Source organism: Oncorhynchus gorbuscha, linkage group LG16, assembly GCF_021184085.1.
Source record: "Oncorhynchus gorbuscha isolate QuinsamMale2020 ecotype Even-year linkage group LG16, OgorEven_v1.0, whole genome shotgun sequence".
Lineage (NCBI taxonomy): Eukaryota > Metazoa > Chordata > Actinopteri > Salmoniformes > Salmonidae > Oncorhynchus > Oncorhynchus gorbuscha.
The window spans coordinates 24,696,444-24,707,659 of NC_060188.1; positions in this window are offsets into that span (position 1 = coordinate 24,696,444).

The window sequence follows — 11,216 nt, forward strand, 5'->3', positions numbered from 1 at the left end:
TCCTGTATATAGCTACTGACCCTGGAACTGACCCTGTCTATAGCTACTGACCCAGGAACTGACCCTGTATATAGCTACTGACCCTGGAACTGACCCTGTCTATAGCTACTGACCCTGGAACTGACCCTGTCTATAGCTACTGACCCTGGTACTGATCCTGTATATAGCTACTGACCCTGTAACTGACCCTGTATATAGCTACTGACCCTGGAACTGACCCTGTCTATAGCTACTGACCCTGGAACTGACCCTGTATATAGCTACTGACCCAGGAACTGACCCTGTATATAGTTACTGACCCTGGAACTGACCCTGTCTATAGCTACTGACCCTGGAACTGACCCTGTATATAGCTACTGACCCTGGAACTGACCCTGTCTATAGCTACTGACCCTGGAACTGACCCTGTATATAGCTACTGACCCAGAAACTGACCCTATATATAGTTGCTGACCCTGGAACAGACCCTGTCTACAGCTACTGACCCTGGAACTGACCCTGTATATAGCTACTGACCCAGGAACTGACCCTGTATATAACTATTGACCCTGGAACTGACCCTGTATATAGCTACTGACCCAGAAACTGACCCTGTATATAGCTACTGACCCTGGAACTGACCCTGTCTATAGCTACTGACCCTGGAACTGACCCTGTATATAGCTACTGACCCTGGAACTGACCCTGTCTATAGCTACTGACCCTGGAACTGACCCTGTATATAGCTACTGACCCTGTATATAGCTACTGACCCTTGAACTGACCCTGTATATAGCTACTGACCCTGTATATAGCTACTGACCCTGGAACTGACCCTGTATATAACTACTGACCCTGGAACTGACCCTGTATATAACTACTGACCCTGGAACTGACCCTGTATATAGCTACTGACCCTGGAACTGACCCTGTCTATAGCTACTGACCCTGGAAATGACCCTGTATATAGCTACTGACCCAGGAACTGACCCTGTATATAGTTACTGACCCTGGAACTGACCCTGTCTATAGCTACTGACCCTGGAACTGACCCTGTATATAGCTACTGACCCTGGAACTGACCCTGTATATAGCTACTGACCCTGGAACTGACCCTGTATATAGCTACTGACCCAGAAACTGACTCTGTATACAGTTACTGACCCTGGAACTGACCCTGTATATAGTTACTGACCCTGGAACTGACCCTGTCTACAGCTACTGACCCTGGAACTGACCCTGTATATAGTTACTGACCCAGAAACTGACCCTGTATATAGCTACTGACCCAGGAACTGACCCTGTATACAGCTTACTTACTTTTTCCTGTTTTTCTTATTTATATTTCTCATGTGTTTATGTCCTACTTTACTTCAATTGATAGTATTAGGGACATTAGGGATCATTGATTACTGCGTTGCTGGGAACGTGGTTGTAAGAAAGGCATTTCACTGTATTACTAGTCTGTACAACAAAAAATATCTAGTTAACAGAAGAAAGGAAGACAAAATAAGGACAAAAGAAGGACAGAAGAAAAAGGAAAAGAAAGAGGACAACATAGTGAAACAGTACTTCTATTGCAACTTGTATTTCGTCGTCCTAACGTAGTCGACACTGCTATCTGCCCAGCAGCTAGCCAGCTAGCATACGTCCACCGTCTACCGAATTGCAGCACTGTAGAAACTATTACACTCAACTGAACGACTTGATTAGTGTAGTGTTAGCTAGCTACATAGTTGTCTTTGCTGTCTTCGTATCCAAGATAATTGTGTAGTTTAGAGCGTGTAGTCTTAGAGTGATTATCTTAATTTACTGAGGTTAGCTAGCCAGCTATTTGTCGTCCTTAACGTAGGAGACACTGCTAGCTAGCCAACAGCTAGCCAACGTCTACTGAATAGAACTTCCGCACTCAACAACCCGGTCGCATTCCACTTCGCTCCACAGGTAGTATCACATTTTTCATTTCATTTCATTACAGCACAACGGTTTGATTTGTTTGATCGTAGCTAGCTACATAGCTAGCTACATAGCCGTCTGTGTATCAAAGATAATTGTTGTCGTTCTTTTAACGCAACGTAACGTAATCAACACTGCTAGCTAGCCAGCTAGCCCCGAATAGCAGCACTGTAGAAACTATTACACTCAACGGAACAACTTGATTAGTGTAGTGTCAACAACGCAGCCACTGCCAGCTAGCCTACAAAGTCAACAACGCAGCCACTGCCAGCTAGCCTACTTCAGCAGTACTGTATCATTTTAATCATTTTTAGTCAATAAGATTCTTGCTACGTAAGCTTAACTTTCTGAACATTTGAGACGTGTAGTCCACTTGTCATTCCAATCTCCTTGCATTAGCGTAGCCTCTTCTGTAGCCTGTCAACTATGTGTCTGTCTATCCCTGTTCTCTCCTCTCTGCACAGACCATACAAACGCTCCACACCGCGTGGCCGCTGCCACCCTAATCTGGTGGTCCCAGCGCGCACGACCCACGTGGAGTTCCAGGTCTCCGGTAGCCTCTGGAACTGCCGATCTGCAGCCAACAAGGCAGAGTTCATCTCAGCCTATGCCTCCCTCCAGTCCCTCGACTTCTTGGCACTGACAGAAACATGGATCACCACAGATAACACTGCTACTCCTACTGCTCTCTCTTCGTCCGCCCACGTGTTCTCGCACACCCCGAGAGCTTCTGGTCAGCGGGGTGGTGGCATCGGGATCCTTATCTCTCCCAAGTGGTCATTCTCTCTTTCTCCCCTTACCCATCTGTCTATCGCCTCCTTTGAATTTCATGCTGTCACAGTTACCAGCCCTTTCAAGCTTAACATCCTTATCATTTATCGCCCTCCAGGTCCCCTCGGAGAGTTCATCAATGAGCTTGATGCCTTGATAAGCTCCTTTCCTGAGGACGGCTCACCTCTCACAGTTCTGGGCGACTTTAACCTCCCCACGTCTACCTTTGACTCATTCCTCTCTGCCTCCTTCTTTCCACTCCTCTCCTCTTTTGACCTCACCCTCTCACCTTCCCCCCTACTCACAAGGCAGGCAATACGCTCGACCTCATCTTTACTAGATGCTGTTTTTCCACTAACCTCATTGCAACTCCCCTCCAAGTCTCCGACCACTACCTTGTATCCTTTTCCCTCTCGCTCTCATCCAACACTTCCCACACTGCCCCTACTCGGATGGTATCGCGCCGTCCCAACCTTCGCTCTCTCTCCCCCGCTACTCTCTCCTCTTCCATCCTATCATCTCTTCCCTCTGCTCAAACCTTCTCCAACCTATCTCCTGATTCTGCCTCCTCAACCCTCCTCTCCTCCCTTTCTGCATCCTTTGACTCTCTATGTCCCCTATCTTCCAGGCCGGCTCGGTCCTCCCCTCCCGCTCCGTGGCTTGACGACTCATTGCGAGCTCACAGAACAGGGCTCCGGGCAGCCGAGCGGAAATGGAGGAAAACTCGCCTCCCTGCGGACCTGGCATCCTTTCACTCCCTCCTCTCTACATTTTCCTCCTCTGTCTCTGCTGCTAAAGCCACTTTCTACCACTCTAAATTCCAAGCATCTGCCTCTAACCCTAGGAAGCTCTTTGCCACCTTCTCCTCCCTCCTAAATCCTCCTCCCCCTCTCTCCCCCCTCCTCCTTCTCTGCAGATGACTTCGTCAACCATTTTGAAAAGAAGGTCGACGACATCCGATCCTCGTTTGCTAAGTCAAACGACACCGCTGGTTCTGCTCACAGTGCCCTACCCTGTGCTCTGACCTCTTTCTCCCCTCTCTCTCCAGATGAAATCTCGCGTCTTGTGACGGCCGGCCGCCCAACAACCTGCCCGCTTGACCCTATCCCCTCCTCTCTTCTCCAGACCATTTCCGGAGACCTTCTCCCTTACCTCACCTCGCTCATCAACTTATCCCTGACCGCTGGCTACGTCCCTTCCGTCTTCAAGAGAGCGAGAGTTGCACCCCTTCTGAAAAAACCTACACTCGATCCCTCCGATGTCAACAACTACAGACCAGTATCCCTTCTTTCTTTTCTCTCCAAAACTCTTGAACGTGCCGTCCTTGGTCAGCTCTCCCGCTATCTCTCTCAGAATGACCTTCTTGATCCAAATCAGTCAGGTTTCAAGACTAGTCATTCAACTGAGACTGCTCTTCTCTGTATCACGGAGGCGCTCCGCACCGCTAAAGCTAACTCTCTCTCCTCTGCTCTCATCCTTCTAGACCTATCGGCTGCCTTCGATACTGTGAACCATCAGATCCTCCTCTCCACCCTCTCCGAGTTGGGCATCTCCGGCGTGGCCCACGCTTGGATTGCGTCCTACCTGACAGGTCGCTCCTACCAGGTGGCGTGGCGAGAATCTGTCTCCTCACCATGCGCTCTCACCACTGGTGTCCCCCAGGGCTCTGTTCTAGGCCCTCTCCTATTCTCGCTATACACCAAGTCACTTGGCTCTGTCATAACCTCACATGGTCTCTCCTATCATTGCTATGCAGACGACACACAATTAATCTTCTCCTTTCCCCCTTCTGATGACCAGGTGGCGAATCGCATCTCTGCATGTCTGGCAGACATATCAGTGTGGATGACGGATCACCACCTCAAGCTGAACTTCGGCAAGACGGAGCTGCTCTTCCTCCCGGGGAAGGACTGCCCGTTCCATGATCTCGCCATCACGGTTGACAACTCCATTGTGTCCTCCTCCCAGAGCGCTAAGAACCTTGGCGTGATCCTGGACAACACCCTGTCGTTCTCAACTAACATCAAGGCGGTGGCCCGTTCCTGTAGGTTCATGCTCTACAACATCCGCAGAGTACGACCCTGCCTCACACAGGAAGCGGCGCAGGTCCTAATCCAGGCACTTGTCATCTCCCGTCTGGATTACTGCAACTCGCTGTTGGCTGGGCTCCCTGCCTGTGCCATTAAACCCCTACAACTCATCCAGAACGCCGCAGCCCGTCTAGTGTTCAACCTTCCCAAGTTCTCTCACGTCACCCCACTCCTCCGCTCTCTCCACTGGCTTCCAGTTGAAGCTCGCATCCGCTACAAGACCATGGTGCTTGCCTACGGAGCTGTGAGGGGAACGGCACCTCAGTACCTCCAGGCTCTGATCAGGCCCTACACCCAAATAAGGGCACTGCGTTCATCCACCTCTGGCCTGCTCGCCTCCCTACCACTGAGGAAGTACAGTTCCCGCTCAGCCCAGTCAAAACTGTTCGCTGCTCTGGCTCCCCAATGGTGGAACAAACTCCCTCACGACGCCAGGACAGCGGAGTCAATCACCACCTTCCGGAGACACCTGAAACCCCACCTCTTTAAGGAATACCTAGGATAGGATAAAGTAATCCTTCTCACCCCCTCCCCCCTTAAAATATGTAGATGCACTATTGTAAAGTGGCTGTTCCACTGGATGTCATAAGGTGAATGCACCAATTTGTAAGTCGCTCTGGATAAGAGCGTCTGCTAAATGACTTAAATGTAATGTATTTGTGTCAATAAAACCCTTTCTACACTACAACACTCCACTGCTGTCCAACCCAAACTCTAACTCTTATACTGTCCTTTTGACTCCCTCAAACACACACACACATACACACACACACACACACACACACGCACACACACACGCACACACATACTCCCCAATCCCCCCCCACCTTCCTCTCTTCCACTTTGCTGAGCACTATGTAAAGATGCCGTGGTAGAAGGCAGAGTGACTGGTACTAAATCCAGACACGTGATACCTCTCTAGAACCCTCGGCGCTCACTCTCATTTCTCCCTTAATATCCCTTCATTTCCCCTGCGCTGCTTGGAGTAAACTCCCCCGTGCATTCATGCTCAGCCGGCCTTAACTCATTCTTGACTGTAGGGACATTCAGTAGGGATCACTGTGTTCTGCAGACTACTAGTCTGTCTGAGGATCATTCCCTACTGGTTGTGTACGTGCCGCTCTTGGCTCAATCCCTTTAGCATTTCCAAAGCACATGCGTGCACATGTCTGCATGTATACACACACAAGCGCACGCACACACACACGTGCGTGCGAACAGACACACACACACACACATACTACTGTCTCCCCCCATGCTCTGTGAACCCCCCACCTCTTCTGTGCCCCATAGTGCTGTGAGGGAGGAACTCTCATTATTGTGTGCAGCACAGCAGCTCAATAAAAGCCTATGGATGTCCCTGTTCTGCCCGAGTGCCAGCTCTACGATGCAGAGTGTCATGTACCATAAGCTCTCTGCCTGCCTCCCTCCCTCAGCCCCGCAGGCCACCCCAGCCCCAGCACTATAAGGGGGAGAGGAGAGGAGCTGCTCACTGTTTTACAACAGCTGTACCATGACACAGGCAGAGCGAGAGGGTGGGGTGGGGGTGTGGGGGGGGGCGGGGGCTGAGGTGCGGGCGTGAAGTTTTTGTTCTGCTTATAGTGAGTATGTATGTGAGTGTATGGATGTGTTTTTATCTGAGTATGGAGAGTTTCCCAGCAGCTCTCCTCAGTAATTCTCCCCTTGTCTTGAGTGAACGGCCCTCCCCCACCTCCCCTCTATCTGTATCCATTCTCAGTTCTCTCTCACTCTCTCTCTCTGGGGCAGATCCTCCCCCATCTCCCAAAACAATACCCAGAGGCCCAGCTCCCACAGACCTGCAGAAACATATGTTTTATTTTTAGAGCTCGCTCAGCCCACGCCAACGCAATAAAACGGAAAAAAGAAAGGCCTCTCCCTCCATACGGTTTCTAAGAGTTGAAGTTTCACAGAAAGTGAATGGCTGTTATTATGACATAGATCAAGATAATTCATGGTCAGCGTGTCAGATTAGTTTTACTTTGTTTGCTGAAGGAAGGAGCACCCAAAATATTCAATATTCCTCTTTCTCTGTTTGCATCACTGTGCGCCAACACTCTCACCCAGCCCCCCTCTTTCTTTCTCTCGCTTCCCCCATCTCTCCCCTTCCCCCTTCTGTCTTCCTCTCCCCCTGCTCTCCTCCTTCAGGCCCCGCTCTCTCCTGCCTCTCAGTTTCCCTCAGTTGAGATATGATGCTCCATTAACACATGCACACACCCACTCACCCAGGCAGGCTAACCTGATACGGGGGGGGGGGGGGGGCTCTGTTATGATGGGGTGGTGGTCCTGCTTGGTTGGTATGTATGGGATTGGGATAGACACTGTTATCCCTGGAAAAAGACCATAGGTGTGTAGGAGAGATTGCTCTAGTATTTGTAGTCATTGTTGGGGAGGAGGTCCACACAGGGAGACAGACTAAGGCCATAAACATATCTCTTAGTCTGGTTTCCACTCCTTCTCCCACCCACTCACTATCTCTCTCTCTCTCCTGGTGGGGTATTAATCAAATATTTCCCCCAAGCCTTTCTGTTGGCTGATCGCACCCATTTCCTGTCTTCCTACCGCTCCTCTCTTCTCCTCTCCACGGCCGCCCCAGCCCGTTTGTTGACATTGGTGGTTTGGTGTTTCCAAGGGAGACGTTTTGTAGGATAGACCCAAGTCACACATGTCAGACTGATGGGAGACAGAGCAGAGCAGGCCCTGTTGTTCACAGTCTCTCTGTGCACCATCCAGTTACATGTAGGACTACTGCACACGTCTTATGGGGGTGTACTTGACTGATTATTAACATCGACCTTTCCGTGAAGCTTTGAAAGTCAGTGTAAATTAGTGGACCCTACGGTCTTGTCAGGGATTGGAGCAGTTGATAGGTTGGGATTGGAGAGGGGTAGACCTACTCATTTATTGAAAAAGGTGCAGAAGTTGAATAAAGTTGGATCCATCTAGATTTTCAACAGCAAACAATACATGGCCAATAACTGAAGCTACGACTGGTCGACGCTGTGAAAGGAGGGAAGGGGGTTCCTTTGGAAGGAGATCTGTCTTTGAAGAGCTGGCTACAACCACCATCTTACAGATGCAGTCCCAGTGTTCAAAGGTCAGGGGTCATCTCATCTCTGAAATAGCAATTTAGACTATCTACTTTACCCTATTGACCTCTCAACCCAGTCTCCTACAGGATTTCCTGAGTCCCCACTGGGTCAAGTGTTGAACTTAACCCCCCAACTCATCTCTCCACCCCTCACCCTACTTCTGTTAGGGATGGGGGAGGTTTACGCTGAGGCTACAGTTAGTTGGTGAATAAAGGGATGTTGCGCTATTGGCCCATATGTATTGGATAGTGGAGCCCTTTAACTACAGTACTTGACCGGAAGTTCCCTCTGAGGAATATCCTGCTGTATATATATATATTTAACCTTTATTTAACTAGGCAATTCAATTAAGAACCAATTCTTATTTAGAATTACGGCCTCCACCGGCCAAACCCGGAAGGCGCTGGGCCAATTGCGTGCTGCCCTATGGGACACCCAATCACGGCCGGGTTGTGATACAGCCTGGATTTGAACCAATGTGTCTGTAGTGATGCCTCAAGCACTGAGATGTAGTGCCTTAGACCGCTGCACCACCCAATACTATGTGACAGAAAGGCCATTTAATGGAAAAAAATAGAATTAAAGGAATGACGATGTGGACTGTGAGTGTAATCAGTGTATGTTGTGTGTGTATGTGTAACGCATGCTTGTGCGTGTGTGTGTTTACAGCAGGTCTCACTGGTCAGCCTGAGGGTTCATGTTAACTATCAGTGGAGGATCATGGGGTTTTGAACCATCGCCGCGGGCACATCTGTTCCCAGAGAGAAAGGGAGCCAGTGGCGGAGCAGAGGGACCGGTGTCAGGGACAGGGCGAGAAGAGTAAACCTTCCCAGTTTAAACTTCTGACCCCCTCGCCCAAGTTAACCCACAACCCCTCTCTGGCTCCAGTACAGTATTAATACCCCTAGCACTTACCATCCTGTTACACTGATCACACCTGCCTGTCACACCAGTACACCCCTCAATCTGGACTGGAAGAGACTTTGTGTTGTACTTTGTTACTGGTACACTGCTAGCGTTGTGTTGAGAGATGGGAGTTTACTGCGTGAGGAATGTTTTGCTTTAAAGAGCCTCTTCTGTTTAAGCAGGCCACTGTGGTGTATGTCCACAGGAGAACAGGAGCTGAATTGACTGGCTGTGTGTGTATTGACTGAGCATACACAAACTAACCGAACGTTTTGCTACCTCACCCTCTGGACAATAAAACAAGGGACAGTTTAGAACATACAACAGAAATCTCTGGCCCCACCCTCCGCCCCTTCAGTCAGAGTAGGGAACATTTCATACTTTTCCCTGGGTTCTGTTGAACTCTTTTAGGAGTCTGGAGACATTGATTTATCTCCTTTTAAACGATATTCTCCTAAAAAAAAAAAAAAAGCTAATCTGAGTTTACAAAACATGTTATCTTTCTCTGAGCTGAGTTACAGTAGGCGTATACAGTGCTGTAAGGATTTTGGATTTAGTATAAGGTTATACCAAGGACACCGAAGACGTGCGTGCCCTCAGTAGAATTACATAACAGGACTTTACACCATTACTCCCCGTTACTCATAGATAGATGAATATTCCATAGGCACTAATTCCTCAACTGACCACAAAATGTAAAACAAGACAAGAAACAAAAGCTTAAGCTCCCTTATCATCGACTTTAATCTTTAAACCAAACAACAGGCAGGAAAGAACTTCACAGCCTTGAGACAAAACGAGGGAGAAAAAACAGGGAGATAGTCGATAGGAGATAGGGAAGGAGGGATAGCGGGATAGAACAGATGCTGGGCAAGCGATGAAGAGGTAGAAGACAAAACAAGGAAAAAGCCAAACAAACAGTGAGGAGAGACAGACGCCCTCATATTGCCTGGTATTTTCACATTAAAGGGAACAGGCAGGAGAGATAAGGCTTGATGGAATGCACACTGCGCAGTTCAATACAGTTACACTCCGTCTATTCTGTTCTCGGGCAAGGCTCACTGCTCAAAAGCCCAAACAGCATTTTGAATCGTTTTCTGGAGTTAGTGTGCGTGCATTGCCACTCTTCCGTGCGTGGTGGACATTGGAGAGGTAGAAGGAGGCAGTAAAACTGAGGTTCGTTGAGAATCAAGGGAGGGTAAAAGGCTCAGTGTTTGGGAGAGAGGAGAGAGGGTAACTTATTGAGAGGTAAGGGACTGGGCAGATGGCCAGGGTCCTTGAACTATTTTTGGCTCTTCGACTGTGTGCTCAGTACTCAGAAAACAGAATGTGTGGTACTTTGCCAAAATAAAACTCTGGACCGACCTGTGTGTGTGTGTTTGTGTGTGTGTGTGTGTGTGTGTGTGTGTGTGTGTGTGTGTGTGTGTGTGTGTGTGTGTGTGTGTGTGTGTGTGTGTGTGTGTGTGTGTGTGTGTGTGTGTGTGTGTGTGTGTGTGTGTGTGTGTGTGTGTACTGTAAGTGTGTGCACGACTGTGTGTGTGTGTGTGTTTGTGTCTGCATGTATACACGCTGGGGGAATGTGTTGACTGGCAGTCACAACAGGGCTGAATGATGGACATGTCAGAAACATTGGCAGATTCAGTGGAAACCCTTTGCCCTGCGCGACTAATAAGATGCCTGTGTATCTGTAGTTGGTTTTGACCTAGTTTCCCCGTGTATAGATATCAGCCTTGAGAAGGGCTCTTAGCAATACAAGCAGTATAATTATTGAATATGGGAAAACAAGTGGCCACTGCTGTACCTCGAACTTAGCAATGAACCTTCACAGAGGACCTTTGGAAACTTCTGCTCCTTTGATTTGGCTCTGCCTGTGGGAGTGTTTAGCTCAATGTAAGGTAGTAAGGTTGAAAAGCACATCAGCATGTCTTCCATGTGTATACTGTAAGTGTGTGTGTGTGTGTGTGTGTGTGTGTGTGTGTGTGTGTGTGTGTGTGTGTGTGTGTGTGTGTGTGTGTGTGTGTGTGTGTGTGTGTGTGTGTGTGTGTGTGTGTGTGTGTGTGTGTGTGTGTGTGTTGTCTCAGGTTCTGCTGAGGCTCAGCTCAAGACTGTTGCTAGGCACCGTGACCTCCAAAAGCAACAGTTTCCTGGGCGGAGGGTGAACCCTGCTATGTGCGGGGCAGTATTTAATTACTGCACCCTCCTCCAAACACACCACACACCACATACCACACACCACACACCACATACCACACACCACACACCACACACCACACACCACTGCCGTCTCCTTCAGAACCACTCATGGGTTAATTCTGTAAATGCTAGGAGCAACATCCATCTCTTAGCGTCCCCACCAATCAATGCTGATGGCCTTATTTTTCTTTGGCTGACCAGAAGATTCAGA